This window comes from Phlebotomus papatasi, chromosome 2 (assembly GCF_024763615.1).
Source record: "Phlebotomus papatasi isolate M1 chromosome 2, Ppap_2.1, whole genome shotgun sequence".
Classification (NCBI taxonomy): Eukaryota; Metazoa; Arthropoda; class Insecta; order Diptera; family Psychodidae; genus Phlebotomus; species Phlebotomus papatasi.
The window spans coordinates 12,036,853-12,063,640 of record NC_077223.1 but is presented as its reverse complement, the minus strand read 5'-3'; the positions used below and the strand labels follow the sequence as shown (position 1 = coordinate 12,063,640).

General features: G+C 35.4%; 2 protein-coding genes across 3 annotated transcripts in view; one reads left to right on the top strand and one right to left on the bottom strand.

Moving 5' to 3' along the window:
* LOC129803782 (prolactin-releasing peptide receptor-like) overlaps positions 1-21,681 on the top strand; it is a 51,995-nt gene extending 30,314 nt beyond the window's left edge. For both annotated transcript variants that reach the window (XM_055850580.1, XM_055850579.1), the window contains exon 4: positions 20,985-21,681. The gene's annotated coding sequence lies outside the window, so the exon portion shown is untranslated. The remainder of the gene's footprint in view (positions 1-20,984) is intronic.
* The window catches only part of LOC129803783 (prolactin-releasing peptide receptor-like), a 138,649-nt gene extending 113,407 nt beyond the window's left edge, over positions 1-25,242 (bottom strand). Inside the window, exon 1 of the mRNA XM_055850581.1 lies at positions 25,049-25,242. The gene's annotated coding sequence lies outside the window, so the exon portion shown is untranslated. The remainder of the gene's footprint in view (positions 1-25,048) is intronic.
* Positions 25,243-26,788: the final 1,546 nt, after the last annotated feature.

Genomic DNA, 26,788 nt, shown 5'->3' with positions numbered 1-26,788 from the left:
ATGGTTGGGGAGCAATTTCTCTTTTTACACACCTCTAATGGGCGGAAGCCACGATAAATAACACTGCGTAATTGAAGTTACAAGAATGTGACATACTGCCCACTTTTCTCAACTCTATTTCACATTTTACGCCCCATTGAGGTGTAAAAGAGTGGATGAAAATAAATGGGTAAACTTGCTATGAGGCAATAACACTTGTTTTCGTATTTTTTTTCTCCCCATAAACAGTTTTCTACCACAGTTCAAGATTACATCAAATTTCAACACATTGTATTTAACCCACGGAGACCCAAATTTTGATTAGTTATAAACAAAAAATCTTAATTTTTGTAGATTTTTCCATTGATAGTTCATTATTTGATTTAATTGAGTTTGGTAAATTTTATAAAAATTTAATTGTACAATTTGAAATATAAATGTTTTGGCGACAATTTTTCCCACTAATTAACTAATATAATGTAGTTCAATCAAAAGTCTGCAATTATCCTTAAAGATATCGTTAGTACATAGGGAGAACTGCTGCACTACCAAATAGAGGTAGCTTCGATACCGCGATTTTTTAATTAAGTATTAGACTTCAAAGGACGATACGATACCTAAATACTCTTGGGATGCTTGTCCAGCGAAAGTATAATCAACATGTTTACATATTCACAAATTACTGTAGCAAAAACCAACCTTCGCGTTTTTAAATAAAAAAAAAACAAGTTTTGTGCTTTGAAAAAGCAAACGTCAGAAAATAACCCAGTCCAGAGTCAAGCTCGGAAGTAATTTAAAGATTTTCCTTTGAATTTTAAATCATAACCCTTTATTATAAGAAAATAGTGAAATGTTTATGGCAAATGGAAATTATAAATTTATAAACCGCATTGGTAACATAAATGGATTTACAGATGTTTCTAAACAATTTTTGCTGACATAATGGGATTTTTTCAGATCGCACTTATTCGTTCCTTTTTAAATTCTCTATTTAAGCCTTTTAAAGTGGTCTTTCTTATCATCCATATAGAGTCCCAAGTGGCATTTAACGCTATAAATGAGTAGAGATGTCTGATATCTGTACGAAAATAATGTCGAAGATTTTACAAATTTCTTCTATATAACCGCATAAAAGAGGTCCATATTCGGGTGAATGGGGAATTTTTACATCCAAAATATAACAACTTTTTATTTTATATATAATCACGGTATTATGTACGGCAAAATGTATCGATTATGACTGAACAAAATATAATCACTCAGTAATGTCAGTATTATAACTATCGGCTGAAGAGCTGTCATTTCTTTGGAATTTTTCTTTAAAACTTACTCAAATATTTTCCTCGAATTAATTATTATTTGTCCTCAACAATTCAGTAACATTTTGTATGCCTCGTGCACTTTTATCGCGTATGAAACTTTAATGCAATGAGTGTTTTCCGTTAGAGGATACAATTTTAGTGAACAATATTATATTCCCGACTTGAAATTCGTAATAGAAAGCTGGGAAATTAAAGAAAATAAAATTGTGTGGTTTTATTGCTTTTTCCAGCATATCATTAAAAAAAAACTTATAGATCTCAGGTTTTTATTGAGTCTATTGATAGAATATATCACTTTAAACACAATTCTGCACAAATATCGGTACTCATCAATGTTTTTTGTATACTTTTCAATTAAATTGAGTTTGCCATCACCTATTTTCTGTAATTTTCCACGCCATAATCCTATTTTAGTTCCGATTAAATAAAATTAAGATATTATAACCTCATAGAGCAAGAAATGCGGAAGAAAATACGTCTTTACAGATTTTTGTTATTTTATTTACATTATGTCGTACATTATATTTACAATACGGATTCTTTACAACGTTTACAACAATAATGTAACTACACAACATCAAGTGTCAAAACAGGCCAATTTTATGATTTTGGTGAACTTTTTCGACATTTCTGGGCACATTTTCTGCAACTCAGTTTGACAACAAATGATTAGAAAAGTGTTCGAATGCTTTCACTTCCGCTATACACTGCAATTAAAGAAAGAAATTTTTAGCAAACAAACTGAAAATTTATCCGTAAATTTTCCTTATCTTGGTAAATTTTATCACTTCTAACTCAGTACTCCGCTCTACTGCTGACATTGATGCACTTTCATACTCTAATTTTGTGAAACACATCACTTTGTTCACAAATTTGAACTCAGGGTGATATCTCTGATTAGTAAATAAAGCCGATTTTGACAAACTGCCAGTGTTATATAAAAAGAACACAAGTTGGACATAACTTGTCTCCTTTACAGAACAAATGTAACTAAAACATATCAAAACATGATGTTCATACAATTTAACGACATTATGTGGACATAACAGCAAGAATATGTAAAGTAATTATACTTACGATATTTTCGACATAGATTTACACATTTTCACTCAAAAGTGAATTATATTATGACTTATTTATGGATTATAAAAACATGTAGTCATAATTTTAAGGGGAAATACCAATATATTAACTCGAATTTATCAAATAAAACGTATTGTTCATATTAATAGAAAATAACTGATATTTTCTATACATTTTTTAGTTAAGTTATTTTTATAGCATACAACGCACATAATTTTCAGATAATATACCTTCATAATGTTCATACATTATATTTTTTAGTAATAGCTTGATTACGTTAAAAATATGTTGGTTACATTTGAGACATACATTATTTCACTGAGAAAAAAAGGGGGTGCGATTAACTTTTTTTCCTCATAAATTTAACACTTTTTAGGTGTAAAAATATATCAACATTTTTTAATGTTAATTTTACGCCTTTTAAGGGTAAAATCAACATGAAGGAAGGGTAACTTTAACCCCCAATACACCTAAAAAGCATAATATTTACACCGATTTCGGATCAATACTGCAGGGTAAAATTAACATTTCTATAATATTATTGTTGTGGATGGGACTTCCGGGAAGGCAGCTGATCGCGGAAAAGGGGCTCGACGATGAATTCTGGAGGGAATCTGTCCCCTTTGACAGATGAACCAATGACAACACAACCTTTTGTTTACTTCTGGGTTTTATTAAATTTCCACTAGGGGCGCTATCAGCGCAAATGTACAAAGTCGATAATGCAGGCAAAAATACAAGGTTATGTCTTCAAGAGGCAAATGTCAAGAGTTGTTTTGGTTTTGTGGTGATGTGGTAGTGATCGTGACTGGGGACTTTCCTGGACTATCCGAGGGTTTTGGTGAGTATTTCCTTTTCCGCCTGCTTCACCCAGGCCTGATCTCCTTTGTCTAACAACAGCTGGAGGGTATACAGCGGTGTGACAAACCAACAGCTGGAGCAGGAAGATCCTTCTTGGCGTAGAGGGCAGGGTGGTTAGGCAACTCTCTCAAAGGCCCCCGTGGGGGTGGGTTTATCCCAGCACAGCCAATGCCTTCTGTCTCAAGGCCAGAGGCTTCTACGAGCTGCTTCCGGTGATGGTGTCGCGGCTTAGCTCGTGTCAGCAGCCTACTTGGGGCCGAGGTTACTCCCGGACGAAATGAGGGTGGCCAAAATGCAGGTGAACACCAGTATAGGGTGTCTTGGGTGCAACACAACCTCTACGTGGCAACAGACTTCACGGAGATGCTGCCCCAGACCAGAGGGTTCACCAGGGCACGTAATCCCTCACGCAACGTCTGCAGGGAGATCAGGCTTCTGGCTTTTCCAGACTACACTCTCAGGGAGTCCGGATCTTTCACCGCACGGGGTCGCCCGAGAAAAGGGAAATCACTGCTGGAGTTCGATCCTCGAGCACCGCAAAACCCACAAGGGAAGGAAAGGTAAGTACAGTGTGTGAGAGGAAGGGAAATTTTAGCGCACTAGGAGCTATTCAGGATGCTAGTTCCACCAGCGATTCTGAATGCTTCCAGCCAGTGCAAGATTAAGGGATCTCGGCCACCAGGAGCTATTTAGAGCGCTAGTCTCAGCCCGCGCTTCTAAATGCTTCTGACCAGGGCAATACAGAGGGACTCTCAAGTGCTACCGGGAGCTATTTAGAGCGCTAGATTAACCCGCGCCTCTGAATGCTCTATCCAGCAACAGTAGAGGTGACAGGAATGGCCACTGAGAGCTATAAGGAGCGTGGCTTTTATGCTACGCTGCGGTATGCTACCTGATCAGTGGAAGAGTGGGAAGGAGACGACTTACTACTTATTTCTCTCTCTTTCTCTCTCTTTAGGTCACACACATACACTAATTCACCAGAGTTGGCTTTAAGAGTGTGCCAAAGGAATTGATTACATTGTCAAAACCAACAACTAGGTCATTGCCCGATATTTCTGGTGTTCGCCTGAAGTATACGGGGATTTTACAAAAAGGCATTTTTCGCCCCTAAAACACTCATAGGGTGCCGAATCCCACCCCAAAAGGATTCGACACAACACTGCCCTCCTCCTAGTTCTGGCCGTCCCGGCCAGCATTAACACCCCGGTAAGGAGCTAAACGGTTCACGTGAGCAATGCGGGAGCGACCTCTAGCCTTCTTCCGGATACGATATACCACCTCATTTATCTTCTCGGACACCAAATAGAGCCCATCCCAGTCACTCTGTAACTTGGGAGACCTTCCCACCTTCCTAAGGGGTTTGTACCACCAAACAGGTTGCCCTGGTGCAAAGGTCAAGAGATGCTGAGTGTGGTCATAGTAGTCCTTGGCCACTCGAGGAAAAAATTGCAAGCGTTCTCGCCCCTTCCGGTGTATGTCGTTCATTGTCTGACGTGAGTTTTCTACGACATGTAGATCAGGTCTATCCTTAGACGGCTTTCCGCACTCCATTGGGAATTTCCTGGGTGGTGGCTTAACGGGAGCGCTATCTCCTGTGTCTATCGGGCGCTCCACTAACTGAGTGCGCCCAATACCCCGTGGGACTTTGGAGAAAACTTCCGATTGCTTTCTCGGCAGTTCCCTCTCCATCTCGGCTTGAGTCTCTCGGCGGGGAGCTAGGACGACAGCCTCACTAGTACATATCCGCACTATCCCATCCTCACCAATCGTCCTCTCATTAACCTTCTCGGAGAAAGTTAATTTCATTGATTCCAGATCCAACCGGGCCACCTGTTGTCGCAAAAACACCAACCCCAGGACGCAATCATCTACAATATCCGCCACCAAAACAGTGACATGATGTATGCAGTCCTCCAGTGCCAGTGTCACCTCCAGTTCTCCTAGGATGGGGGAGCTTTGTCCAGTGGCTGTCGTTAGAACCCATCGCACAGGGCGGATTGGAGGCTGGGGAGACATGGCCTCATATATCCGGCGGCCAATCAGGGTGTAATTTGCCCCCGTATCTACCACTACGTCACAGTCCACATTATTCACACGCCCCCTTACCACCAAGCCACGGGCCGAATAATCTATCGACATCCCATTTTGGGGGCCTACCCGTGTTCCACGACACAATGGGGCTCCAGCATTGGACTCAGTAGTAGGTGCGGGAGGGTCCCCACCATGACCACCAGCTCCTGTGTTCCCGGAACTCCGTCCACTAGACTCCGATGGTCCCGTGGGTGCAGCACCTCCGCTTCCAGACGCGCTATTCCAGGAACCTCCTCTCCTACGGTTCCAATTTCCCCTATACCGATTCCCAGCAGGGGCAGAGGCCTCGCCTCTTTGATACGAGATAGCTCCTCCCTGATTCCCTGCTACTGACTCGGAGGAGGTGATTTCCTGTTCCGCCACGGCGGCTCTAGAGACGTTGCGGGAAGCCCGATTGGCTCTCCGGGCAGCCTCATAATCCAAGGCCGCATAAACAGCTTGTTCCATAGAACACGGTCTTGTTAATCTGACAAGGTCTTGTAAATCCAGGTCCCACAAACCATCTACGAACTGACCCAGGGCAATCTTGTCGCGTGCAGCCTCTGGGCAGTCCCGAAAAGCGAGGCGCGTGAGCCTACGGATCTCTAGAGCAAAAGCCCCTATCTCTTCCCCAGGCTTCTGCCTACGGTTCCTCAAGTGGAGATGTGACAATCCCTGCTGGAACTCACGCCCAAACCGACTCCTCAAGGCCCGTACCAACTCGACCAGACTCCCCCGTTTAGCCGGTGGGATTTCAGAGAGTACGGCTAATGCATCCCCCCTTAAAGAAGAGGCCAGCATGATGGCCTGTTCAGAGGCATTCCATCCGCGAGCCTTGGCAACCATCTCAAATTGTAATAAATAATCTTCTAAAACCACTTTACCATCAAAATGGTCCACTTTCAGTTTGAGATGGTTCATGTCACGATTCAGCCGTGAATTTCCCGGTCCAGTACCCCCTTCTAGAGTCTCAAAAGCTCTTTCTTCCCTGTACTGTTGAGAAGGCAAACGCCCAGCCCGAACCTGAGTCACCCGGATCCCGGATTCAACAGGTAAGGCATTAGAATTTCCCTGGGGGGCGGTAACCTCATTACTGGTCGCAGGCATTGGGTCAGAGGCCAAAAACCCCAGACGGCTGGTCTCCAAGGTCGCACGATCTCCCTCCAAAATCTGAGCGATGCTCGGGTAATTTTCGGCTGCCACACGCCCACCAGGAGCTCCAGTTGAGCATAGCTCAGGTGGTACCTGGAAAGAGGCCTCTTCCGGCGGTACTTGCCCAGCCGGTAGAGGGGCATCTCCGGATAATCTTCCGGTCATTTGGAATGTCCAGAGACTGATTTGCTGTCTCAATTCCATTATTTCCCTGTCCGTGCGCTCATTGCGCTGTCTCTGTAACTTCTCATTGCTCTTTTGCAGGTCCAAGATCCTGGTCAAAGTGGAGCTTTGACGGGCTTCAGAATCCTCCTGCTGGATGCGAAGTTCCTGCAGAAACCCATCGTACCTCTCCATCCTGTCCGTGAGCCACTCCTTCAGTCCGTCCAATATCTGGCCGGTCTCAGCTGCCTCCATACTCGCAAGTGGTCAGGCAAATCCCACTTCTGACACCAGTGTTGTGGATGGGACTTCCGGGAAGGCAGCTGATCGCGGAAAAGGGGCTCGACGATGAATTCTGGAGGGAATCTGTCCCCTTTGACAGATGAACCAATGACAACACAACCTTTTGTTTACTTCTGGGTTTTATTAAATTTCCACTAGGGGCGCTATCAGCGCAAATGTACAAAGTCGATAATGCAGGCAAAAATACAAGGTTATGTCTTCAAGAGGCAAATGTCAAGAGTTGTTTTGGTTTTGTGGTGATGTGGTAGTGATCGTGACTGGGGACTTTCCTGGACTATCCGAGGGTTTTGGTGAGTATTTCCTTTTCCGCCTGCTTCACCCAGGCCTGATCTCCTTTGTCTAACAACAGCTGGAGGGTATACAGCGGTGTGACAAACCAACAGCTGGAGCAGGAAGATCCTTCTTGGCGTAGAGGGCAGGGTGGTTAGGCAACTCTCTCAAAGGCCCCCGTGGGGGTGGGTTTATCCCAGCACAGCCAATGCCTTCTGTCTCAAGGCCAGAGGCTTCTACGAGCTGCTTCCGGTGATGGTGTCGCGGCTTAGCTCGTGTCAGCAGCCTACTTGGGGCCGAGGTTACTCCCGGACGAAATGAGGGTGGCCAAAATGCAGGTGAACACCAGTATAGGGTGTCTTGGGTGCAACACAACCTCTACGTGGCAACAGACTTCACGGAGATGCTGCCCCAGACCAGAGGGTTCACCAGGGCACGTAATCCCTCACGCAACGTCTGCAGGGAGATCAGGCTTCTGGCTTTTCCAGACTACACTCTCAGGGAGTCCGGATCTTTCACCGCACGGGGTCGCCCGAGAAAAGGGAAATCACTGCTGGAGTTCGATCCTCGAGCACCGCAAAACCCACAAGGGAAGGAAAGGTAAGTACAGTGTGTGAGAGGAAGGGAAATTTTAGCGCACTAGGAGCTATTCAGGATGCTAGTTCCACCAGCGATTCTGAATGCTTCCAGCCAGTGCAAGATTAAGGGATCTCGGCCACCAGGAGCTATTTAGAGCGCTAGTCTCAGCCCGCGCTTCTAAATGCTTCTGACCAGGGCAATACAGAGGGACTCTCAAGTGCTACCGGGAGCTATTTAGAGCGCTAGATTAACCCGCGCCTCTGAATGCTCTATCCAGCAACAGTAGAGGTGACAGGAATGGCCACTGAGAGCTATAAGGAGCGTGGCTTTTATGCTACGCTGCGGTATGCTACCTGATCAGTGGAAGAGTGGGAAGGAGACGACTTACTACTTATTTCTCTCTCTTTCTCTCTCTTTAGGTCACACACATACACTAATTCACCAGAGTTGGCTTTAAGAGTGTGCCAAAGGAATTGATTACATTGTCAAAACCAACAACTAGGTCATTGCCCGATATTTCTGGTGTTCGCCTGAAGTATACGGGGATTTTACAAAAAGGCATTTTTCGCCCCTAAAACACTCATAGGGTGCCGAATCCCACCCCAAAAGGATTCGACACAACATTATTTTAACTTTTTCGGATTTCTCTCACTCAGTGTTAGATATCAAATGCCGCTTGGGGTACAGTATTTTGTAACTACTTTATTCCGATTCATTACTTTTACTCCATTTACTACAAAATATCACAATTTCTTAGGAATCTAAATTTTTATTTCTTCTCCGATAAACTTTTCCAGTAACTATTTTACGTCAACTTAATTATTTGTAATATCTTATGTGTCAGGCAGTTTTAAAAAGAATTGCAGCTGTAAATGACTTTTTAAAGATAAATATTAACTAGAAAAAATATCTACGAATATTGAATAAGAAAGTTTTAAAGGTGAACCGGATAAATTTATTCTTTAATATGGATTAAGGATAATTGTTAAGTAAAACACAAGTCGTTAGAGATCGAAGCGAGGGGTTCTTTTCCCTGAAAAAAGATTATCCTCTTTCTCAAATCAATGCGGATAAATTGGAGAGAATGATAAGGATGAACCAAGGAAGTGTATAGCTTAAAGAGAAATTCAATAATGAAAATGGTATAAATTGCTTCACGCACTTGTCGTGCAATTTGTACCATCTTGAGGATGAGATAAAGTTAGTATGAGAAACAATATTTTCACCATCAAAAGAAGAAAGTGATTCCTGCGCGTTTCATGCATCTCTCCAACATACAATTCCATTGAGACCGAAAACGAGGTCATTCATTCATGCTGAAGAAACCTCCCTTTATGATTTCACTACATTCCACCCCATCTCAAAGTTTGGTACAAAAAGAATTCCAACTGATGGTTTGCAATATCAACAAATTTTAACTCAAAAGTGAATGTTCTTGGTTAGTTCTCTTTCGAATTAAAAAAAAATCAAATACATAACACAATAAACGCGGTGGAGAAGAATACATTTTCCTTGACGCTTTATTATGAGAGAAATATAAAAAAAAATGCGATGTATCTCTAATGCACATTTTTAAAAAAGATCTCCAGGGGAGTTTTCCTCCTCCGTATCTTTCTTTCTTTCTTTCGAAAGGGCAAATTTATGAGCAAACTTCACTAAGAATATTTCTGTCGGAATAAGAATAATGTATGCGCAATTGTAACTTTAGTATCATCAAATGCAATTCTATTTTAAATTATATATTCTTCGAATATAATTCACTTAAATGTCAGAATTGCTTTTCTAAAGTATAGAAAAAAATACAAGATAACAAATACTTATAGTAATTTTGTACGCGATATTGTTGGGCTATATAGAATATTATACAAGAAATTTTCTGGGATAAAACAACTGTTACAGTGCCAAGCAGATAGCATATACTTAAATCTGAAACATTTATTTCAATAGAATTACTTAACGACTCTCTTTTCAACTCTGATGGGGATATTTTAAAATCTAAAAGACCAAGAACGCAAGTTAACTATAAAAATAAAGTGGGTTGGTCAATCGTGCTCTGTAGAGTTATTGCTCCCTTCTCGGCGACAAAAGTCCGGTTGATGTTCTCTCCCCGAGATCTCACTCTCACCCTTAATTTTTCATCATTCTTGTGGCTTTTTGGCAACATCCATGACATATCCGTAGCATAAATTGCCCCAAATACAGTGTGATGAGTGCAAGAGGGAGACTCCGGGGTTGTCACAGAATTGAAAGGAACAGCAAACTTTGAAATAAGTCTAGATTACCTTATTTGTACGGGGATTCTTTAATATGTGTTAACACGAATTATTTGTGAATAAGGTACGTTAAAAAAAAACATAATAATTTTCATCAGATGACGAATTTTAAATTGATTAGTGAAGGAACTACAAACAAAACATCAGTTTATAGCGTGTTCAAGATGAACATGCTTTTTTAGAATAGTAAATTTTGGACTTCAGATTTTAGATATATACTGTACTAGGGGAAAGTGCCCATGCTTGATACGATCCAAGCTTAATAATAACTATTTTTTGCCTATGTTAATCAATAGTTATGACTCAAAGCAATATGTTTTAATAGCTGGTCCTAAGCCTCACATTTCCTAAAAAAATTAGGATCCTAGCTCTTTTTTCCTAGTTTCAGGAAGCAAAAATCAAAAATAGGCCCAAAACTGTAATTTTGATACATGATATTTCATAAGTATTTCTTAATTAATGTCGCTGTTCAGGAAAACTGCTATCATAGGCACATAGAGGGTTCACCAATATTAATATTTATGTAAAAATATTATTTACTTAGTGAACACTGTTTTTGTGGTTGGTGACAAATTCATAAATTCTACCTGTGTCCATCCTATATTTTAAAAAGGGTCCATGAATGATAATGTAATTGTGGCAACTCTATCATTAGATTGATTCTTTCAGAATTACACCTATTGTAATCTTCCAATTTTATCGGCAATTGACATAGCCTTCAACCCTGTTGCCTGAATTTTAAGGTTGCAGAGTGACATTTTCATGGACTCAAAGTGAAAAAATGGTTTTCGCTAGTGCCCTAATGTCATAAAAACACGGCTTAAAAAAATTACATAAAAGTGATTTTAAAACTAATAAAAAGTCGTACAAACGATTTAAGCAGATAGATTAGAGTTCCGTCTAAATATTGATGTGCAATTTTTTGTATCCGGTGAAATTTTTGCAGTGTAAATAGACCTCCGATTTGTCGAATCAATTATTATACAGGAAGGCCCCGGACCCGACTTGTATAAAAGTCGCCACTGAATTTTCATTTTCTTCTTGAGGAAAATCTAAGGATTTCCAGGAACTATTTGAGGTGGAATTAAGAACCTAATAAGTGAGACATTTTTTTTTTTTCATAGTGGTAGAATCGCTTCGGTTTGTGTGTTAACCAGAAAAAAATCACAAACCTTGGACATCATTTTACAGTATCAAGCATGGTCACTTTCCCCTACGTCTTTTTCTAAAGAAGGATACTATTTGTAAGAATACAAGTTTATTTTATATTCATTTGGTATCACAGCCAAATTTAGGTTGCTTATTTTAGTGAAAATTGTGAAAAGATGACAAAAAATGAATTGTTGTTTATTGAGACTAGAGAACTTTCAAATATTTGTCAGATTAATTTCTAAAGATGGGATCGTCAGTCAACTTATCTTCGTAATGTAGGAAGTCACTACTCACTTGGCCTACGTTTAAGCCCGATTTGACTATTCGAAATATAGTGAAGACTCCAATAGGTGAGATTATTGAGAGACGGACGTAAACATATCGTACATTTCTCCAAACCCTCATCATGATTTATATACGCAAGAGTATGAAGGGTGGGATATGAGACATTAAATTGTAATTTATGATTCAATAATTCCATCGCCCAACAGTGCAATTTCAAACTGAGAATAAACTGTTTTCAATCCACCCATCTATTTGCTGTATATGTTCCCTTTTAAGCTCTGGAAAAGCTCTGTAGTGCATTCAATGATCTTTTAATGTACTCGCAAGCAATGTCTCTATTATTATCATTTTTCAGTATCTCGTAAATTTTCATAATTTTTGCGCCAATGGCAATGTAATTGCCAAATGGAGAATTACTGCCAATCCAATTTTCACGTCGTAACTCTTCTTGATAAGATTGATAAATTAAGTTTCAACCATATTGAGGCAATTTCCATTTTATAAAATTTCGATTTTCCCCAGAGAGATGTGAATCATGAATGCCTCGGAGGACAAATTGAAAGATTTTTACGTATTTGATGTGTATATCATACTCAAGAGAAAAGAATTTAATTTAAAAAGACATGACAAAGTATTCTAGCTTTGCGGAATGCTCGAATTAATGAAATAGAGTTCTCCGAGAGTTATTTTTTCACTATTTTTTGTGTCTATATCTAGAATGTTTACATGTTTGACACGCAGTGGATAACTCTTTGATTATTTAAATAAATATAACAAGAACACTCATCAAGTTGATACAGTCTATACTAGTGAGGCTAGTCAGTGTACTAAATCCTTTAAAAAATTTTAAGATAATTTACTTTGTTTTGGAAATAAGTCAAAACATAAAAAGTGTTTCAAGCATGTCGGCTCTCCCCTATCTGTTTACTTAAAATGGAAATATTCATCCTAAAATTTATAATTCGAAAGTACAATTTTTAAAAGATTTGATTTCAGCTAGTAACCATATTCAATTTTGGCTCTGAAATAATTTTAGAGTATTTACACTTTTGAAATTGAAAAATCAGTCGAAAGAGTGAATTGAGGTCGTTGACCTGTATAGAATTCAATTCAATTCAATTCAATTTATTGTCACATTCATTGTCTTACAAATCCAAAGATTTATTTTAGACTATACATTTTTTTGTTGCCACCGACTCTGCTAGACTCCTAAAGCGTTTCAATCATCGTTTTTTATACACTTCTTAAATCTTAAGAATCGTCGTTTATATACACTTTTTAAATCACGTCCGAAAATGAAGAAAGTGCTAGAGCTGTTTTTGAAATTAAACTACAAATTTAACCAAATTGTTGAGGAAATAGGACCTAAAAAGTGGTTGAATTTTGACCTTAGAAAATTCGATAGGAACATTTTTTTCTATCAATGTGTCTATGACTGTAGGGACTGTATATATTGCTTTCCTTAGAGTTCGAGCAATAAAGATTTGAGAGGCATTAGATAGCTGAGGAACTTTTAACAAGGCTGCATTCTTTGTGAAAATTATAATTGAGCCCCAAAGAATTCTTCTAATATTTTTTCACATGTTCCTCCCAAAACTGAAGAAAATGTATCTGAAACTTTTTTATTAGGCAAGCATTCTAGACTGAAACGAACATTTTCAATATCTTTATGCATAAAGAACAATTCAAATTTAATTTAAATATTTCTTTTATATAAGTGTGGCTCTAGTATGTTGGTTTTACAATAATAAGCACTAACATTACAGCGAACATTTCGTTATAACAATTTGTGAACATCAAATGTTAAAGTACTCTTAAGTTTATTTTACAGTCTATACGGATCAAAGTTGCTTCAAAGTAAAAAGTCAAAGTAGAGGGAAGTGGGGCAGCTTTAAAGTTGAGCTTTTTCCTCCTGTTTTAAATGGAATTGAGCCCTATCATAATCGAATTTTGCATCGCAATTGGTTTGTGAAGCTAAATTATATCATAATAAGGCCTAGTTCTATTTAAAAATAGGAGAAAAAAGCCTTATTTCAAAGCTGCTCCACTTCCCTGTTTCAAAATTCACACTTAATTATCAGTTTACTATTTTGAGATTGTTTTTTAATTATTTATGAATCAGTTAAAATCCGTAGGAGACCCGGTATGGACCCAAAAATTGTGAGAAAAAGTAATGCACTTTTATATGCCATTTTTTCTCCAAATGAAACAGTATATACATGTTCATAGTATTTTGTGTTCATTTATATGAAATGGATCAACTTTTGTATCAAATATTTGTAAAATATTTTCCATTGTAATACAGCTCCCTCCGGAAATGCAATTTCCTCATAAACTTTGCATAAAATTACCACAGAGTCAATCGCATAAGAGTGTACATTTTGTACATAGTTTGTCAACTCTATATTTTCAATAGAGAAGATACTTTAATTTTCTAGATAGAGTATATAAAGTACAATTAAATAAAGAAGTTTTGTTAGTCAACAGTGAAAAGGATGTTGAAGATTTAATAGCAATTATTTGGTATCTACGATAAATAACACAATTGGTCAATAAGAAAACGAAGAGTGATCGCAAGAAAATCCATGAGATAAAAGAAGGAATTACCAAAGGATTAAGATGTGATCTGTGCAATTCAACCTTTCGCATTGAGTATACAGCAAATTCAGTACGATTTTTGTTCAGCAGAAAACGAGGGACGAATAGGTGATTGGATTAAGGGAGGATAAAAAGGTGAAAACGACAAATATAAAACTCACAGTGGACATTTTGAGGGTGCAATGAAAATACCGAGAAAATGTTTTTCCGATTTACCCACATTTATGGCCCGGTGTTAAACCTCTTGATCACCTCCATTTATTTTATCTTGCAAAACATTCTTTTTTCCAAAAAAAAAACAACTAATTTGCTCGCTAAAATTTATCACGTATTTTTCGCAAACTTCAATATTTGTGCACATGAGATTTTCAACGAGTTTTCCAGAATTATTTCGCAAGCACGTTTCAATCAAATCTATCAAACACTTCAGACAATTTCAACCACAAACATTGTATATTTTTCTTCAAAAAGTTCGTATGTTTTTTTTTTGTATAAAAGCATTGAATAAGAAATGTTAAACAATCTCTCGGAAGTTAGAAAAGTTCAAGTAGAATTTGAACGCAAATAAAAGGAAACCCGTTTAATTAAAATATTCTTGAGATGCTCTTAGATTTTAATTGCAATGGTGGATTTCACACTGAAATATTGTTTAACTCTGTGCGAAAACTATTTCAAAAGATGATATCTACCCACTTTGAGACCGATGCAATTATATATTTTCTTCAAAAGTTCACCAGGAGGTGATTCTTAAGTTGAATTGAAAAATTCTTTATCTTTATAGAAAAAAACCACACAAAAATGAGGAATTTTGCATTTTTAATAGGAAGGATTTTGTTTAAAAAAAAAGGGAAAATTTCTCTAACACTCTCAAGGCTTTCACTAGGTTTTCTTAGTATAAGAGTTGTAGTGTTAATTTTTGTAGCCAGGAAGGACTTCGATGGAAGGCGATTTAGGATCGACATTGACGAAAATAACTCATGATTAACACTACCCACGAATGTGTGAAGGAAAAAAAAAACAGGGAGATGGTGGAAAAAACAGATAGCTTTTCACGGTACGAATGGGCACATGTTTGTTCATTGGATAGAGTAACAGCGTAAATATGAGATGTCATTGCTAGCCTGTTGACTAATTAAGTAAAATTGAGGATGGTGAAAAGTGGGTGTCTGGAACCGCCCACTGGGCGCCAGTCTTCCGGCTCTACAGCCTTCCAACGGATTCGAGTGCCATTACCCTTGTTTATTTCCATTTTACCCATAAATAGTAGATATTTGCATCCTATTGCCTGAATTTAGAAGTTCTTCCACAGTTCCATTTGTTATGTTATAAGAAGTACATCAAAGCCTCTAAAGAATCCCAGATACCACAAGCTCATCAGGGCTTATCAGCAAAAGGTGTATAAAAACATTTAGGGTTTTTTCTGCAAAAAGCTCTAGGGGAAAGGCTCATAATTTTGTCCAGTTTCTTATTTTGGACACTTTGAGGATAAAATTGGACACTAAAAATAAATTGATTAAAATTATGGATTTTTAATCCGATATTTGATGAATAATGAATACTATCTAAATATTTGTTCTTTTTTTAAGATTTTAACACTAAATACGATAAATTTTGAATATGATTTGAGTTGAAATGCTTTGTTGAAAATTCAGTGTGACCAATTGCTTACGAGAAATATGACAGAACTTCGTGTTTACTTCTGTCTTATTTAGCTGTGATGAAGTACTAACAATGTTTCTTCGCCTTTTTAAGTGATATTATTGAATATTCATTGAATATTGTGTTGATTCACATTAATGATGATTTGTACATTTGACCTGAAGTGAGATTTGCCTTGTGAATTAGATTTTTCGTGTGAAAAATTGGACATTTTTCTAAGACATTCACTAGTGAGGTGATACTCCTTATTTTGGGCAGGTGTTTCTCTCTCGAAATTTCGTAAAGTTTAGCTTTTGTGATAACTAGGTTGGACAAATGCCTGGAGAAACAAAGGAGCATCATCTCTATGAAAGAGATGTAGCGAGAAAAGCCTTGAAAGGCTCCCGGAAAGGCCAGGGAATGAGCGCATCTGCGAGAACTTGGATTACCGAAGTTAACTCACTTTAATGAATGATATGGAAAGTTTCTGGGCTTCTTGTGACATTCTACGTTACCCTTACATGAACAGGAAGAGGACTTGGTAAGATTGGTTCATGAAATAAAGAACAATGGGCATCCTATTGAGGCGGATTAGCTGTCCAAATTTACAGCCAAGTTGGTCAAATTAATAAACAAGTTGTCCAAAATAAGAGTCAAATTCACCTCTACACATCAATTCATTTTTAAACGTATTAAAACTAATTTTAGTAAAAATAAGACGATAAATAGCTTGCTAAGTTTCCAAACAACCCTTCTGAAAAGAGAGTAGCAAAAAAAATCAATTAGTATTGAAAATATCGCACTTCAAACTTGGAACATCGATGCTTATCAGCAGACTGTCCAAAATTATGAGCCTTTACCCTATATATTATATTAAAAAAAAAAAAAGAATTTGGAATTGCTCCCAAATGGGATACTATCTTCAAAAGCATTGGGTTATTACTCTTTATTGGATAGTTAAATTTATTAGCTCATTCACTATTATCATTTATATAATCTTTTATTGCAGCACCCAAAATTTTTGAGACAAATATAGTTTTTTGCATAGCTAGTATAATTTATCAAACACACATACTAAAAGGGATATGTTGAAAGATTTAATTTTTAGGGAAAACATTTAGTATAACCTTTAAATTTATTTCTGAATAGAAAAAGCTAATTTTCACAGTATCTTTTGCAAATATTCTATAAAAATTAATTATTTTGAATTATTTTCTTTTTCCTGGCATTGTTCTCTGAAATTTCATAAGACAATGGTTAATTCGGGTTGAACAACTACTTTTCATAGAACAGAGATGGATTGTGGATATTAAAGATGTCGTTTTGGAATTGTTTTGAGAGCTTGCAAATACTCATGATAAATATGGAACAATTTATCTCGAATGAAATATATTATATACGTGATTTTGTTGATTTTTAAATGAATTAATTTGTCTTCTTAGTATGAATTTACAAGTCATTTATCGAACAAAATTCCCAAAGCAATATTTTCCTTTCTTGGATTTTTTAATATGAAATTAAAGTAAAATGTCAAATCATTAAATAGCAAAATTAAATATTCGATTCATTATGATTGAGGAACATTTCTATCAAACCCAGAATAGATATTTATTGCTTAGTTGTAAATGTAACGTGTTAGATATTTTAAATGTTATATATACTTCGGACTAAAATTCACAAATGAGATTCTGGAAAAACAATCATAAAAAGAGGCAATCTCGAAACCCCTATTTTTCAATTACGATGAAATTTTAGTATTTTGTAGTTGAGGTCGAGACCTTTCCAATTATGAATCGTACTTTCTATCGATGTACCCTGACCCAAACTATAAACGAAAATAACTTGGCCAGTCTATATCGTCGATGTTTTATTATCCGAATTCGATGAAATTTTAATATGTTGTGTCTGAGGTAGATAGAGACTAGAGACCTTTTCAAGGATAGGTCACATCCCTTTCCACTTTATTTCCGTATATCCCGACCCTTAGTATACTGAAATGAATCAGTCTATATCTATACTGTTTATTGCCCATTTTTATGATTTTATGCAAAGATTCACGTTTACCGATTAAAGCTCTATAGTAGGGTCCACCAATCGTCCCCGAGTTTTGATAAAGATGTTCCTTTTATTGTCAACTTAATTAGTATCTAAGATTTATATTTGTTGCCAAATTAATATTTACTTTTTTTCATCCCGGGATAAGAATGTATGGTTGAAGTCATACTGAAAATGTTAGGATTCACTGGACATCGAACAATTAAACAACTTGCCAATGATACATTTTTAACTTTTTTATCAAGGAGGTTAGAAAAGTGATATAAAAGCAGGGGCATGACATTTACTATGTTTCCCATATGTTTCTAGCGAGCCGAAAAATTTTTTGAGTTTATTAGCTGTTTTCTGTCATTGTAGAATGAATTACCAAAAATACTTATACAAAATTAAAGCTTATTTAATAACGAAGAGGCAGCCGAAAACCCTAAATTGGCAACCTAAGTAGTTTTAGAGATATCTCGTGAAATGTGTACGAAAACAGGGAAAAAATTACACTAAAACCGGTCGCATTTTTCAGAGCTAATGTCACCCCCCTGTATAAAAGCTTAAAAAAAATAAACAAACAACAATGTTTCACAAAATTGGTAAATGAAATTGGGTGTTATTATGAAAGAATTACACCTAATAGATAAGGGTAACCTTTTCCGTAACAATACTAATCTCTTTCAGAGTACAGATTTGAGGGTTATTCATGATGCAACATTTCCACACATTGAAGTAGAATTGATTGACGTTATACTATACATATATATATATATCGAAAAACAATACAATCAGATGCAAAACTGAGAGCCAAAACCAATAATCAGAGTGTATTAGCAATGTAGATGTAAATAGACGCCGGGGAAGGATTTATGTTAAATTGTGTACATTTTCTTGTAAAACCCTCATGAGATAAAACAAACGTAATGAATAGTTGTTGAATTGATGAAAAGACGGATTATTTTTTATTGGAAGCAGTATCGTTTTCTATATTGATTTTGTATTACAAATGCTTATACCGTAAAAATGTGACAGTCTTTTGAAAAAAATAATTAGGGGAGACCGGGGAGGTTTGGTACAGGGGTAGTGTGGGACAAGGCGATTTTTTCAATTAATTTTTGAAATAAATGGGATTTAACCATTACTGTATCGTAGGCAATATTAAAATGTATCTTGACTAAAAGAATGGATGTCCTCAGTTTTATTGTCTTAATTCTATGAACACTTTTTTAAAAATTGATAAAAATTGTATATTTTGACGTCTCAGTTTTCCTCTTTGTATTTTATATCCGCGATATATAATCAAAACTTTTTTATCTCATTAGGTAGCAGTGTAATCTGGAAACATATTTTTATAAAAGTTTCAGAGATTATACACTCTTGTTTTTTACATAAAGGTTTCAAATACCAAAACTACACGTGGGGATGTTTGGGACACCTGAAAGGGAATGAATGGGACGTTAATTTTCGACAAGATTGTAGGTGGTATGCAATTATTTATTGCCAAAATGAAGAGCAATGCCCAGTTTCTACTGGAAGTCTCCCTCCTCTTGTGCAAAGTTTACCAGTGGAGCAGATTTCTCTAACTACAGGGACAATTAAACCATCAATGTCTTGCGAATCAATAATTCCTTCTCAGAGGATATTCGATCTTTGCCCAATTTAGTTAAAAACTATTTTTTTCGAAAATTTCTCGAACAAGTTCTCCAGAAAAGGCAAGCCGAGAGCTAATTCAGAGAAATAATGAGAAAACAGGTACAATGCAGTTGTCGTAAAATCAAACAGGAATCCATCAATGAGTTCAAAACTAAGAGTTGCAAGAAAATCTACTCGCCTGAGGAATTTGATAATCATGATTGCAATATTTAGAATTAAAAAAAAAAGAAAAGAAAGGTAGATGGAAAATAATATGAAAATACTTTAAATAATTGATTGACAATAAATGACTCTACTGTACAAATAAAATTGATATTAATTTCTAAGTGTAAATAAAAGATGAAACATTTTTATTTCTATCAGAAATATTTTTAATCTGGTATTTAAAATTAATTAATGTGTTCCAGTGTTACAAATTATGCGAGAAAAAAACGCGTCCCAAACATCACCTTTTGCGTCCCATACTGCCCCACATCGGGGAGGTTTGGGACAAAGCGTCAAGTAAAATGTTTTATCTTCTCCAAGAAAACTCAGTTGTTTTCCAAGTTCTATCGAGTACTTTTTATAAAGTCAATACCCATAAGTATCCTATAGACCGCATAAAATTGTAATACACTATCGTGGTTTTTTGGAATAGTGTCTCAAAGTCAAAACATGAAAAAGTGTCCCAAACCTCCCCGGTCTCCCCTATTACAAAAACGAAGAACTGTATTAAAAAATTTTAATAATAGACCTATTTTATAAGTCGCAAATGTTCGAAATCTTTGTAGTAGAAATTCTAGAAAAAGAATTAGTAAATGTGAATATTTGAGAAAGAAATTGTGCAGAATTTCAGATAAAAGTGATGTTCTTTTTCACAGCAGCTCTCGTGTATTTCATATTTGCCCTTAAGTATTTAATCATGGAAATGAAAGAGTATAATGTATATTATTATATAATAGTCATATTTTTGCATAATTTTAAATAGACTTAAGCAAAATCCGTTCAATTTTATGTAAATGACATTTTATATATTGCTTGAGCTTTTAACAGGAAAAACATTAATTTTAGAGATTTTTTTTTTATGAGCGTAGAACAATGAGCAAACATTGAAAGATTACTTGATGGCCATGTTAAAAAGAATAAGGCCTAAAATGAATTTTCTTGAGATGCCTTTTTTGGGACGCACAACAAAGTTTGAGTGATTCAATTAGAGAAACATTAAATATTTGTATGAGAAAATCGGCCATTTTTTTCCTTTTTCTCTCTCTCTCTTATCCAGAATTTAAAATCCTTCTCAAGGACAATAATTTCAAATCTGTGTTGATTCTTTTGAATTCCAAATCCTTCCGTCTTTTACTTCTGATTACACTTCAAATAAGGAATAGGTATTGAAAAACACATATGCTCACACAAGCTTCCTGTTTCCTGTTAAACTTTGGAACTTCCTAAGAACGATTTCCTTCCGTTGCATAAAATCTGTCGTTTTCTCTATTTTTTTTTTGAGCTTTCCAAAAACGCAAACATGGTGAACTTTTATGTTCTAACAACTTTAACAATTTGCATTACAAACATTTTTCAGATTCTGAGAATTCACAAAGAGGTGCAATTTTGACACAGCGAATTTACTGTTTACAAAGCAGCAAAAGAGGGTCAAAAAACAACAATATCAGTGTGAGTAATTTAAACAATAAGAGGTGTAGTATTGAACTCTCTCAGCAAAATTACAAGGAAATTATCTTGCTATGAATATAGATTAATTTTGTATAAAATTGTTAAAAAAAAATTGTACAGTCTTATAAATTTAAAATGAATTTGTGGTAAAAGGACACAAAATTTTTCAGAGCCCCAGAAAAAGTTGGTTTTCTCTATCAAACTGCTTATTATTGTTGCATGCTGTGTGAGAGAAAATCAATTTACAGTGGTGTCTTTTTTGCCACAAATACCCAGATTAGTTCTAAAACTCTGTATTTCTTCAGTGTAGCCTATTTGAGAAGTGTTAAGCATTTTATAAGTTCCTTCCGTTTTGCGATAATGCAATAGAAATTTAATTAATAAAATCAATAAATTAACGAGGGAGATCATTTTAAATATACAAATATATATAAATCTTGATAAGTGTTTAAAATGAAATACATTGTAATATTAGTCATTTAAAAATTATATCAAAGTTATAAATAATGAGTAGATTTTATGTAATGAATATACACGTATGAGAGTAGATATTGAGAATGTGTGATAATAACTTGATAAACAATAAAGAAAAACATTATTGTTAATTTTTTTTTAATTTACTACAATTGGTTTACAAAAGGAAACCATAAAAAAATCGAATTTTTCAATTGTCTAAATACCTATTCTTTTTTCAAAGAATTGTTTAAAAGAAATATTTAGCATTCTGAGATAAATCTTAAGGTTTCAAAACGTTAAATTAATTGAACTTTAAAAACTGACTGACATTCTTCTATAACAATCTTTAATTTTAAACTATTAGGGTAAGTGTGCCAAATTCCGGCATAGTTGCATGCAAGCTTCAAAGTCTTAAGTTTGAAATGCAATATTTTAAATACAAATTGATTTTTTTTATTCTTTCTTTTGTAAGAGTTTTGCTTGGAATCTTGTAAAGAGTTTACCGTCTTGATTTACTCTAAAATCATTCTTAATACATTTTAAAATGAATAAAAATATAGACATAGCTTTGGTGTCCAATTTCGGCCACCTTCATTCTCATAGTTCTTTGCCCTTCGGGAATTCTTCCAATATCTTTTTCACGTCATCTCGTTTGTCGAAGCTGCATTTTTTGTTATTCTTTTGCATTGTATAATCTCTAGAGTTCGAAAAATCTGAAAGTTAATGGAAATTCGAGGAACAAAAAAGGTGGCCGAAATTGCAAGCTGGCCGGAATTTGGCACACTTACCCTATATACATTTAATGTGAAACGCCAAACTTTGAAATAGAAAAGTTTTTTTTGAAAATATTTTTATTTTCATACCTATTCAAAAGTGTCTATTAAAAATATTTTAAATGTAAGACAAAATAAAACGTTACTAAAATTTAATGAAAAATTATAAACTTTCAGTTTAGCTAGTAAAGTTCTGAGTAATTAAATCTTTGAGCAGTGGAGCAACGATTAAGGTGGAATCACCAGTTCTCGCCAGTGCCCCACTTCTCGCCACTTACATTGAAATCGCTATTTTTCGCAATTTATGAAATAAATGAGTGGCAATTTTTTTGTATTGTTTCTGCTTCTACGCATAGAATCGAAAAATAATAATTATTCGTTTTGGATTCACGATTTTGATCACTTTTTAGAGCAATATTTTAAGCAAGTGCATCGAATCCAACATCTCTTACCAAATGTACTAAGTGTCGTCAAATTTTCATCAGGCCAAAAATACCTATTTGGGTAAATAATTTGTCTATTGAATATTTAATTGCACTTGTGGAATACATAAAATTTGTATTTAGTCAATTAATATTTCATTTTATATTATTTTTGTATAAAAATGAGGCATGGCGAGAAGTGGTAATATTCTGGAATTGATTTTACCACCTGTCGCCATATCTTTTCAATAGGCGACGCTAACTTCACTTCGTACATTCTCAGTTGTCAAATCTGCATTGTTTACTTTCTGCAAAAGCCCCATAATTTGATTTCTTAAATAAAAGTGAAGAAAAATCATTTAAAGAGAGTAATAATAAAGTGATCACAAGGAAAGAGAAATGGTGAATGTATTCTTTTCATAGCATTGCCTAAAATAACCGAGTGTGGTTCTTTTCAAGTGGGTGGCGAGAAGTGGTTACAAATTTTACAAAACTGGCGAAAAGTGGTAAAAAGTGGCGACGAAATGGTTATTTTTGCATTATTAATAAAAATCAGTTTTTTAAGTAGTCCAGCGTTATGTTCTAGGATTATTGTTTTCACGTATCTAGAGCCAATACATCTAAGTAACTTTGTGTCAAATTTGACTTATCTTGTAACAAGGATTCAAAAGTTATGATTAAATGAATTTAATTTTTTCCTAAACATGGCGATAGCCGGTTATTCCACCCTATTTTCGCATATTTCTAAAGAAAGCTGAGCTTTAACGTAATGTTTTTCTGATAGACAAATTACTTTTGCATTTACATTATAAGGTAAGGCCCAGGTTTCTTTAGAAATATACGAAAAAATCGTATATAAATGTAGCCCCACAGCTTAAAGTAACCTCATCTCCTCCTAAAAAGATTTTTAATCAATTTCATAAATAGAGAGTGAAAATTCACAGTGATGTATGCATCAACTGTCCCACTTTCCTTAATATTTAAACTCTTTCAGAAGTTCAATTAGTTTCCGAAAATTTACACCTTTAATATCCTGTAAATGCTCTCTATAGAAAAAAAAAACTTCCTCAATTTTTGCCCAAGTTAAAGAATGATAGAGAATTAGGCAGATCGTTTGATGAGAATATTGTCATGAGAAAAGAAATCCTTAATTACACTGAGCACATTGTGTGCAAACATTAAACTAACAACTACGAGCGTCTGTGGGGGCTCATTTGATGCCTCCACCCTTGGTTATTAATTACAAGACTCATCCGTTCTCGTTTGGTGCGAGGTTGGAGGCTCAGTGGGAGACATTCTGCCTCAATCATCATTAAAAGAAAATGATATCATTAGCTTTCGTTATCGAGAGGTGTGAGTAAAAACTGGAGATGGTACTTGAGAGTCATCTTGGACGATGGAAGGCTAAAAGGTGCTACGAGAATATTCTGTCTAAAGATGTAATACCTCTTAAATTGCAAATGCGAAACATGCTTTTTTCTATAGTGCTATGAATTAATAGACAATTTACAATATTAACATGTAAATAAGTTTAAGGTAAGTCTTTGAGGGGAATATTTGGAGTAAATTCAACAAATTTTCCCACCAATTAATTTTGTCCAAAAAATCGTTTGATAAATGACAAATTTTCCCATTTTTCTTTTTTTATTCATCATCATCATCATGGAAATTCATTCGCGTTCTTGGTCGTCTTTTTTTAACCTTTCATCAGTTTTTTTTTTAATCATACAGCAAACTCTGTGAATTTCAGAGATCAAAGGACGATGATGAAGAATAAAATTGAATTGAGTTTAGGGAAATTTTATGGCGAGTTTAACCAAAAAAAAAAACTCTCCGGAACAAGCATTTGGTGACAGTGGAAATTGGTCAAATAGCGTGTAGAATAATCCCATGACTTGGCATACTTGTCATTCTTGGCTAATAATGTTATGTGAATTGAACATCTTGCTGGATGATGTGAAGTCCTTACGCATGAGTTAATAATTTTATCTCTCTGTCAACAAAATTTTCTCCTTCATCTCATTGATGACGGTTAGAGACTGAGCATAAACCTAATGATTTCTGATCGGCTTTCTGCACGTACCACTATACTGAATCATTTGAAATCCTCCCACTGTTTGCGCAAAAGTTGCAAACTCTGTGCGGGAAATCCCTTGGAGTTATTGACATTGGGTTGAGCATGAAATTCAAACTCTAATGACTATTTTCTTAAATTGATTGATCTCTAATGAGTATGTTAACAATACTCAGTGCACTGCACTGATGGTCTTAAATGTTGTAATAGACAAAATATACTGAATAAATTATCTCTATATACTTACTATAAGATTCTGTAGCTCAGAGAAGCGATGAACTTCCGGTATTCCTCTGGGAGGGGACTGGCCAAGACCAAAATCGACTGTGGCTGGTTGGAGAAGGCATACTTTCTATGCTGGTGACATTAGTTCCAAAGGTTCTAGTAATATGGATGAGATGCGAGCATGCAACATGCAACACTGATGCTGCATATCCAGGTGAGATTATACCTTGAAAATTAAACAATTTCTTTATAAAATAAACCAGACTCCTTTTTTTGGCAGTCGTTTTTGTAGTATTGTACAATTCATTTTTTCAATAGAAAATACACCAAGTATTATAAATATTATCCTTTTTTGTTTCCATTTGACCACACGTCCAATTCTTTTGTAATATTTTAATTTTGAAAAATGTTCTCAAAATGATTTTTTCTTATTCTTATATAAAATAGGCAAACAGTATAGATCTAGAATAAAATATTTATTTAGTTGCAAGTTTAGGAGATAATCGTGTTTAAAGTTTTTCATGCAATTAGGACAATTTTTTTCCTAAAAAATCAAATTAAAGAGTTTCATAATAATATGTGTTGTTTTTTCCTAATGTAGGGTGCAGGTATTACTTAGGGCCACATTAAGGACATATCTCCATACAGCTGATGATCTTTTTGACCAATTAAAGCGAAATTTTAAGAGTAATTTCTTTCATTTAGTATCATTCGATATATCCAAATGAATTTATCAGGAAAATCCCTCAATTCCCGGAAAATATGTGATTTTCCCAACCATGCAAAATTCATAACTTGTGGCCACTCGTGTAATAACTTATGGCCACAATTTCAAATTATATAAAACAAACTTGGTAATAAAATAATTTTAATACAAAAGAAAAGAAAAGCATTTTAGGTACTTTCACAGGTTTTTATTATTTTGTTTAACAAATTTTCATAGTTTCTCAAATATTTTTCTCATAATAGTCGGATACTGCTAATATTGATTCTCCCCACAGAGGCTAGTAATCCAATCAGACTTTCGTGATGGAAAAGCTACATTTGGCTGCATGAAGAACCCACCTTATAATATCCTCCTCTGCCTGCTAGGGCACTGTGAAAGCCTCGGTCATCTGATATTTCTTCCGGAGACTTTCCGAAAACTTTAACGCAGAGTTTGTGAGGGGATGTGGTATAGCTGGAATGACTGGAATACTTTGGTCGTGGTCATTCTATTTTCAATGCTTCTCAACGCCCCTTTTTCATCCTTTTAGTTCAATAATGAGGCTTTTCTCTTGTTTTTTTCGTATTTTTCATTCTCCTAAGAGGGAAAAAAGAGAGAAAAAGTTAGGTTATTTACAACAAAATGCAAGTTTATGGAAAAAATCAATAAGATCATTCACACCACACATTTGTAAACAATTTTATGCTATAATTTCAACACTTACCTTAAAATTTTATTCAATTTTTGCTAGAAAACTCAAATTCACTGAATCAAAATAACACGATTGACAACTCGCTAAAGCAAATATCTGTGAGGGTGCCACATGTCAAATGCTGTGGCCACAAGTTAATAATCTTATCAAATTAGTCATAACTTATGGCCTTTGTCATTATTTTACATTTTTGTTTGAAAAACTATCAAAATCAAGTAGTAAAAGAAAATATAGTTCCAAAGAAAACAAGTTTTGAAAAATAGTACTAAATATTTTTAATTGAAAATACATAATTTAGTCAGTAAAAAATGTGAGATCGTTAGTAAATTTCTTAACGATTTGAC